We start from the raw sequence: 6682 nt of genomic DNA on the forward strand, positions 1-6682 counted from the left end.
ACTTATTCATTTGCACGGCAGCTGTTCAAAACAAGTTAAATATCATATACATAAATACAAATTTATCAAATATGACTTATGGTCTGTGAACTAACTTACCTTTTATGCAATGAACAACTTGCAAATCTTTTACTCCAGCTTTATTGCAATGCCCTGCCCAGTTAAGTTGCTTAGCTAGATCATTGGTAAAAACATTCTCTAAAACACACCTTGTGGTGTCATTAACATTTAAGCCTCCTGTTACTCCCAAGTAAATACTCTAAAAAAATGAATTGGAAAGATGCTTAAAGTTGAAAAGAAATCCATATTTCAGATAAATGTGTAAATAAAATCTTACAACAGATTGAGCGTATTCCTTGTTTTGAATATTTTTTTCTAAGGTTTTAAGATCAAGTAAAGTTTTAACAGGTAAATCTATACACTTTGGTAGCTCATTTGTCTTTATTGCAACCAATGTTTGCAAAACACTAAACATGTTTTGCTGCACTTGAGAAACGCGTAAAAGCTCTTGCTGAATTGTTGCAAGTTTCTCCAAAATTAATTTCAAGGCTGAATTCGGAACAGCAGTTGTAAGAAAAATAATATAAAGCTTAAATCACAAAACAATAAATCATTGAAGAAATAGTTTCTTCAAAAAATTTCTCAAATGTTTATTAGCATACTCAATAACCATTAAAAAAAACTGATGTAGATTAAAACAAAACACATACTTGCTTCAGGTGATACATTTTTAACAAAATCAACCAAACTGTTGTTGCAGGTTGTCGGATTAGCAAACAATATTGATTTTTTATCTATGTCTAAAATTACTAAAGGTATTTATTGAATGATGATATGCAGAGTAAATTATAAAAAAAATTTCTCAAATCTTACCATTTTGCAAACAAACAGGGACTTTAAATGCTGTTTTCAAAAAATCACTAGAACAAGACATGGCGCTAGTACTAGAAGATTTTCTTTTTCTATTTATATCTAAAACAAAAAAAAATAATTTAGAACCAATTTGCAATTAGTAGTAATAAGGGTATGAAAATGATAAGGGGGGATATAATAATAGCTAATCCCCTATCATCACTTTTATAAGAAGTGTTAAAATAAACGTCTCTGTACTAAGTTAACAGATTTTAGCTTTATATAAATTGATATTTTAATAAAAAGTTACCTTTGTTTGACATGTTTGGAAATGCACAATTATTTAACTGGAGTGGGAAAGCAGGTGAAGGAGTTGCAGTAATATTATTCAAGAAAGCTAGCAACATGAAATTTAGTAAATTTTGCAATAATACTAAGTACTTTCTAAATATTATTACTTAAAAAAACTTGATTTAAAAAAAGTAAGAAACAATAATTTATTTTTAAACAATTAGTAATGAATAGGCTTTAATAATTTTTTTGCAACAGACACAACATGCTTGCACTGTAGTTTGTACTAAAATGTAAATAAAATCGTACCATTTTCTATTTTATTAGAAACTGAAATTCCTAAAGACATTGTAGCTGGGAGTAATGATATATTTGTATCACTAGGTTCATCTTCTTCACTGACATCACACACAACTTTTTTTCTACGACTTTTTAAATATACTGAATTTTCACTTTCTGATTCCAATGCAGAAGTGTCAAGTTCGGCTTTAGCTATATTAAGCCTTGCGTTATGATAAGTGTCTTTAAAAGAAAACTCTTTCATAGAAATAAAATACAATACAAATTAGCATTTAAAATAGCAGAAAATGTTCAACTTTTTCTCTTAACCATGTAATTTATTAACATAATTAATTTATTTTAATTTTAATTACCTAAAAAATGCAAAACACGAACATTATTGATGCACTCCCAATCAACTGTTGCATTTTCTTGTTCTTTTACCGATATATCAAGTCTTTATGCACGATAAGGTGGCCAGTAACATAACTTGCCTTCTCCAGCTATCCAAATTGACGGCACAATAATCACAGAATTTTCGACTTTGAAATGCACAATAGCAAAAGCCTTTTATTATTTGTAAAAATTATTTCTAGAATAAATAATTTGTTAGAATAGCTGTAATAATTTCTTATATTTCATATTGATTTATGAAAAGTCCATAAATATGTGGCAATACATATATATAATATGTTTATTTCAAAAAATATATTTTTAATATGTTAAAGAATATAAGTGATATTTTTAAAAAATTCTCTGGCTTTTAAGCCTATTTTGATAATCCTTATTTTTAAAATCAAAATCAAAATAAATATTAAAAGAATTACAGAAATTTTACCAATATATCATCCATAAAATTATAAACATAAGCAATTTAAAACAACAAACAAAAAATTATTTAAGAAGATTTACAATTACTTAAACAATTAACTTATTGTCAATCTTTTTGAACAAATAGATTATAAATGAAATAAACAAAACTAAAAAAAATGAATAAAAACTTCATTTACTAAATAATTATGAAAGTAAGAAATAATCTGGAAAATATATTTAGATAATATTAAATGAAAAAAATATTATTATAATCAATGCAAAATGGGAATAATAATGCATGAATCTTTAGAACTTGGTAAACAAATGCATTTACTAATAATATCTGTTAACTGGCAACTTTTCAATGGAGCAAACTTGTTTCTAAGAACTTTGCGAATACTTAGTCTTGAAGAAGGCAAAGGAAAAGTGAAGGCATCAGAAACAGTGCTAAAATTTTGACATACTAAAATTACATCACTTCCTTTCTCAATGATATTACGTATAAGATTGACACTTCCATCTTTTGCAATAAAACAGTTGTTACCTTCAGATGTTTTAAAATGCCAATGCTCTGTTTGAAGCTGTGAATATTGTCTTACATTTATTTCTCCGGGCATAATAAGAATTCTTTCAAAATGTTCTTTAGTTAAGATTGGAAATTTATTTTTTGAACCTCATTGTTCTTTACAAAAAACTTGTTTTTCTTGAAGTGGACGCAGTAGTTGTTGGATGGGTGATTGAGGTTTTCGAATTAGTTTTTTTAATTGGCCGAGCATATTTTCATATGGAAAACTACTAAATTCATCTAACGGCCCTAAATGTTTTACATCTTGTGCTATATGAACTAATGAATGCACATTATATACTAAACACTCTTGACCATATAGGTTAGCGGCCTTACTGACAAAATCAACTATTAAATTGTTGGCAAAATCTGTGTAATTCTTCGAAAGCTCAGAACTTGTAAGAATTCTAGAGCTAACATACAGCAACAAAAAATGATTGAGTAAATTTGTTGGTAGAACTCCATCTAGTGCAAATGGACCTAAATACAACAGAGACAATCTAAATTCAGTTGCTTTTCATCGCATTATATCACTTAAAGCTCTCGGTTTACTTGCAAATTCAACTGGAATATATGCAACATAGCTCAACGACTTGTCAGATAATTTTGAAACACCTCGTGAACTCATTCGAACATTTAGCGGACCAATTGGTCCTTTCCAATACAATAAAAATCTTCGCATAACTCCTAAATGCATAAAATCAAGTCCAAACTGAGTTACACCACCTATATTAAGTGGTTTTAATGCATAAGAACTTTTATGATGGTCTTCATCACACATTTCATTAAATGAAGCATCAGTTCTCAAAGCATTTATAGCACTTGCTGGTTTTTCTCTGCCACAAAAAACCCCAATAACGAACACTGTTTTAATAATATTGTTCTTTAGCATACCAAGTATGGGCCATAAACTTGTACTACTGCTTTTGAAAAGAGGTAATCCATCCGTACTAAATTGAACTTCAAGACAATCTGCATCAGAGAGCACACAACCTTGTAAAACTTGTTGAATTCCTTTCTCTAGTCCTATATAACTATACTCTCCTCCACTAGTAGTCTCTTAATCACATGTTTTCTAGGAGTATTTAGTAATGTTCTTGGATCTTTTGGCAAGCATGGAAAGTATGGTCTTAGTAACAAAAGAAGTGCTCCAACAGCTACCAAAGAAATTTTAAAATTAACACACCACTCAGCTAAAGATGTGGTAATTCCTTTTTCATCAGGATTGCTATCCAGATCACTTTCATTTTCTGAGTCTGATGTGAAATAGCGTTTATCCTGATCATCATCATATTGATTATTAGGAGTTTGAAAAGGAAAATTATCTTCATCATTGTCAATATCAATCTCATATGCATTGTCATTATAATAAACATTTTCACAATCATTAGAAATGCTACAGGTAGACACATTACTTTTCTGATAATAACTTTCACCATAAATTTCTTCCATATCTTTATCAACTTGCTCTTTCACTCTTCTTCTGTTTGTTGCATATGAAGCAGCCATCTAAACAATTATCAGTTAAATTATAACGTATAATATTAGTAGCATAATATTATTAATCATTGTTAATACAAAAAAACAAGATTTTAAAAAGATTTAACTTGACTACTTTAAAAATTAGAAGAGCAAGAGGTGATTTGATTTAATTTTATAAAATAAGTAAAAATATGGATAAAGTTAAATGGAATGATCCTCCTAAAATAATTAAATATGCAATAACAAGAGGTCATACTCAGAAAATGCAATAGCAATTCACACATAAATTCACTACCACAAGATTTAACTTCTTCACAAACAGAACAGTTAACAATTGGAATAATTAAACAAGAGAGATAATCAACTCTAATAATGTGAATGTCTTCAAAAACAAGTTTGATTGTTTCAAAAACAAACAAAAGAAAATTAAAAAAAATAATGAAAAATTGAAAAATAAAAAATAAGCACTTTTCCAAAAGCTGTCAAAGTTTAACATCTACATTGTATGTTAGATTCACCACATTGTATGTGCACAGCAAAAAAAAAAATTTATTATTATTATCATTATTATTATTATAAAATTCTAACATTTTACATCTTTTACCAATTTTACATTCTATTATAAATATTTAAAAGCAGTAAATTACTTAAAGTTTTTTAAGAACATTAAGAAATTTACTATTAATATTGATTAGTCCAAATATTGATTTATCAATTCAATTTTAATTAAGAAACATATATCTTTTAAATAAAATAAAAATCTAAGAGCATAAAATGTAGTCTTGATGCATGATATGGTAGCCTAATAGAAACGTAATAGCACAATTTTGTAGATTCTCCTGCAATCAGTGCTGCTTTGAGGAGAATTCGGTGAAGCAACACAAACTTCGTTCAGACCATGATAATAAATGGGGTACTCAAGTTCTTGAAATAAAATTAAAAATTCTACAATCTTTAATGTAAAATAGACAAGTTTATTTACAAATTATGTAGCTACATAACTAGTAAACTACTAGTATAAAGTTAAATAAACACAAAAATGAAAATAAATACCTGTATCTCTTTAGCCAACTGGATTCTAACAAAGGGGATTTTTTTTCACAACCACTTCTTCGCGTGATTCAATCTTTTTTGATTCTTTTAATACCACTTCTTCTCGTGATTCAAACTGTTTGTTTTAGAATAATTTCTTTACAACTTCTTTGCATAAACCACAGCTAACTATAAACGGGATTTTTTTAAGAACAGCCGAAATTTTTTTCAGCACTGAAACCTGTAACACACTGAACGTATTCAAGAAAGCAAAAATTCAGTCGTATTCCGACGTTGGTCCGACTTTGGTTTGACGTTATGACTTGAGTGATAAAATAAACCAACGCTTCCGACGTTGTGCCGACGTTGGCCCAATGTATGTGTGCTAGCTGGGTAAGTGCATAATTTGTGGAGTGTTTGCTACGATAACCATACTGGTGATTGTAAAGACATTGAATTTTTTCAAAAAAGTTGTAGAGTCTGATATGCATGGCTTTTTCAAATATTTTGCTTAAGTAAGAAAGAAGAGAAATTGGTCTATAATTTGTGTGGTCGAATTGAGAACCATTTTTATGGAGGGAAATGACTTTGGCTATTTTAAAAACATCCGGAAAAAGCCCTCTTTCAAAAGAATTATTTAATATGGTACAAAGAGGTTTAGAAATAACATGAGCAGCAAGAAGACGAGTGGGAAAACTGTTTGGACCTAAACTTTTCTCATTTTCCAGAGTATTACTTATTACGTCAGATACCTCGTTTTCAGTGACTGGATTAAGGAAAAAGGAACTAGAATTTGGGTTTTTTAAATAATCAGAAAAATTAGTTTAAGAGGAACTAATTTTGCTTGATGGTGGACGTTGTATAGTTTGAAAGTGTTTGTTGAATATGTCAGCGATGGCCACACCGTCTGAGGTTTACCATTATAAATAAGATTATAAGACTTATTTGGCGAAGAAGGTTTGATGTTAATAATTTCTTTTATTCCTTTCCGTGTGTTTTTTGAATTGGTGAGTTTATTAATACAGAAGGAAATATAGTAACACTTTTTAGAACTCTTTAATAAATTGCTTCTTTTATTTCTGTATAATTTAACTTTATTGAATAGAATAATTTTTGTGTTGGGATTTTTAGAATTTAAATTTGTTAAAAATTTAAACTGTTAAAAATTTAAACTACTATTTAAACTGTTAGAAGACATATTTTCATGTTTATTTACTACCATGCTAAACTTCTTAATTACATAATACAATTTTTTGCATGTAATTCTTTTTTTCTTGTGAAGGAGTGCAACTTTATTGTCACTTTTTTCAAGCTTAACTAACAAAAGTTTAACTCTTTTATTAAGATTTTTAATGACTTTATTATAAA

The sequence above is a fragment of the Hydra vulgaris genome, chromosome 15 (genome assembly GCF_038396675.1).
Source record: "Hydra vulgaris chromosome 15, alternate assembly HydraT2T_AEP".
NCBI classification, from domain to species: domain Eukaryota; kingdom Metazoa; phylum Cnidaria; class Hydrozoa; order Anthoathecata; family Hydridae; genus Hydra; species Hydra vulgaris.